Source organism: Chrysochloris asiatica, unplaced genomic scaffold (assembly GCF_000296735.1).
Source record: "Chrysochloris asiatica unplaced genomic scaffold, ChrAsi1.0 scaffold00568, whole genome shotgun sequence".
Lineage (NCBI taxonomy): Eukaryota > Metazoa > Chordata > Mammalia > Afrosoricida > Chrysochloridae > Chrysochloris > Chrysochloris asiatica.
The window spans coordinates 153,022-156,460 of NW_006409086.1; positions in this window are offsets into that span (position 1 = coordinate 153,022).

A 3,439-nucleotide genomic window follows, 5' to 3' on the forward strand; every position below is an offset into this window, starting at 1 on the left:
GTGATTTCTTAACACTTATCATTTCTCTTCCATCATTATGTTCTGATAAAACTTGACCTGTATTTTCTGGATAATTGTGATATTAAATTATAATTGATATAAAATTTATTGTAAAAAATGGTTTGAGTACAATAGAAACTTCACTGTCATGCTTCTCTATATCATTTTTAGGAACAAAACATTGTACATGGGCTTAGAAACCTGCAGTACCATCAGTGAATTCCTCTTGGGGTTAACAGATAGCCCAAAGAGCATAAATTCTCTGATGCTGTTGTGGATACCAGGACTGATTCTCCATTCATTATGCCCATATACTACTTCTTGATCACCATTCTTTCATCGATCTCTACTTTTCTTCAGTGTCCATGCCCAAGAAACTGGAAAATCTTCTGTCTTCAAAGATAGCTCTCTCAGTACGGGGCTGCCTAGCTCAGACAATATTCTTTATGTTGATCACTGGAGGTGCTGAAGCTCTCTGCTCTCAGTAATGGCCTATTGCCACTATGCTGCCACTTGTCAACCTCTGTTCTATGAGCAAGTGATGAATAAACGGTGCTGTGTAAATTAAATAAATTAACCAATTAAAAGACAGAAATAGATTTTATAAATTCAATTATATATTGTATAGAAAAGACCACTTTATTTACATGAAAATTTTTATTGTGAATTATGTGAAAGTTTACAGAACAGATCTTTAGTTTATATTAATCAAATCATTCACTTAATTTCATCTAAATGATTGCAATCCCCATCCACCCATTCCACTTCCTCCCTGTGGTTCTTAGTTCCATTCCTTCCTCCTTCCCAGCCCTTCTGAACTTTGTCTTTTGTAAGTGTTGCCTTTTTGATGTTGAGTGGCTGACCATTCCAAGGTGAGCATACCTTATTGCCCCTCTACATAACTGTAAATTGAGTCACAAAAGGGAATTTAGTTCCAGACCTGAAGAGTGATCAAGGGCCCACTGGTTCCTTCAGTCTCTTTCTGAACAGTAAGCTCAGCCTTTTTCTTTTTATTTTTTTAAATAAGTTTTGTCTCACATTTTAATTCCCATTCTATCCAGGAGCTTCTAATATGATCCCTTTCAAAGCAGTTGATAATGATACATGGGCACCATCTAGTTCTTCTGGTTTCAGAATCATGGAGACTGATATTCATGTGTTCCATTAGTTTATTGGATGAATTGATTCCAAACATCTTAAATTTTCATCACCCTTCTTTCCTCTGCACATGGAAAGACCAATAGTTGCACTTAGGATGGTCATTCATGAACTTTTAAGATCCCAGTTGCTACTCACCAAATTAGGATGTAGAGCATTGTCTTTGGAGGCTATGAGATTATGGTCCAAAGCCCCTAGAATCAATGACTCATTGCCTCCAGGTGTTTGGTAATGCCTAAGAAGTTTTCATAATTTTTTTGTACCCTGTCTGTTCTATCACATTCATAGATGTGTTTGCAGTAAAGGTAAATCTCTGTGTAAAAATATCCGCTGTTGCTATCCAAAATGGGGCAGCGGGGAGGGGTGCTACAAAGACAAGAAGTGACTGGCTTATAAGCTTTCAAGAGGGAACCTTTATCCAGAGGATGTGGAGGAAGGTAAAATCTCCACTGAGTAGTATGCATTCTGTCTAGGCGGGACTGGTGAAAGGAAATGTGGATAGGTCTCTTGTGATACAAGGATAAATAATTGTTACCAGGACTGATTGTGAAGGTTGTAAATGTAAAAGTAGACATTTTGTGGCAAGGAGGGCAGTGATTAACTTTGCAGGCTAGGCGAGGAGGTCCCTGGAACCATGAAGGGAGAAGAACAAGACAGTAGGACCCTTCCCAGAAAAGCAGTGACCCACGAGATGGAGGCAGAAATGATGAAGTGGAGAGATGGAGCAGCTGGGGACTCTGGACCCAGTGAGGGAAAGGGCCTGCATGCTGGTGACCAGGGCGGGGGGTGGAGGGGAAGGAGGCTTGTAGGATATACCCTTTCATTAGTTGGTGATGTGTGGATGGGATTCTAACCATGACAATGAAACAATATACGATAGGATGAATGTAAAACTAATGTTCTCCCATGTAAATTATCACATAATTCACAATAAGACTTTTTAAAAAAAAATATCCTCTGTCAGGGGAGCGGGGCTTGTTGGCAGAAAGGGTAGAAGTGCAATGAAGTTTTCTGTCAGCAAAACCACAGAACACCAGGTGAAGCAGGTTCAAGGCAGAGCTCTAAAACTCTGAATCACATATCTAGGAACATTTAAAAAGTTTGAAGGCTTATAACTAGTGGAACTTGTAGTGGAAGTAAGAAATCTTGTACTTTAGAATCTGCCAGGCTGAGTAGCTCAGAGTCAACAACTTGGGCAAGACCAAATGGCAAGACCAAGCAGGGGAGCAGACCCACCACACAATAATGCCGTGGAAACCTTGGGGCAAAGGTGAACAATATACTTTGTTGGTTTTACTTTATTCTGATTTTTTTTTTTAATCTGTTCATTGGCCCCCCACTGTTTCTGCACCTCCATTCTGATGACTATAGGGGGTGCCTGTGTGAGTGGACACCACCCAACCTCCAACACTGGTGGGTTCTTCTGCCATGCATGTGCAAATATACTCTCAGATACAAGCTTCTCAAAATGGTCACAGCTGGCCCTGACCTTTTTACTAATAGGGAAAAGGACAGAACAAGGGTTATGTTTCAAAACAAAACAGGTTGAAAATTAAATCCCAAAAAACTTCAAGGTTGGTGGTTCAAGCTCACCAGTCACTCTTTGGAAATCCTATACAGGGTTGTTATGGGTCAGAACTGACTCTACAGCACTTAACAACAATGTCCAATATAGATTCTTTTTTAGTTGTTCTTTTTTGGTGTGGGTTTTTGTTGTTGTTGCTGTTTTTTAACTTTGAGGGACACATTTTCTCCCTATATTACCCAAGAAGAGACATCATTTGCTGCCATATAGTTAAGCTACAATCACACTCTATACAACCCCACAACCCAGGCAAGAACCAATACCAACTGCCATACACCAGGGAGGCAGACAACACCTGCAAAAATTACTCTGAGTTAAGCAATAAGAAGAGTGAAAAGGAAGCCCACATTCTGATCACATCTACCTGGAGGCAATCAGAAGGTATAAAAAATACAATATCACACACTCAGTTAAGTATTAAGGACACAGATAAACACTAAACATGTCCAAGAAGCAAAAACAGATGACCATATCAGCACATGTCCAGAAACAAGATAAAATGTCTGAGATAAAGGACCTACAGGTAGACCTGGACTCCATTCTGGAAGGAGAGCAGGTCTTGGAAATGCCTGAGAAGGAATTCAGAAAAATGATTTTAAAATGTTTCAAAACACTTTACAATGGAGTTGAGAAAAATAAGGAAGAAGTCAGGAAAGAGCCACAGGAACAATCAAATAAGATAGGTACAGCATTGGA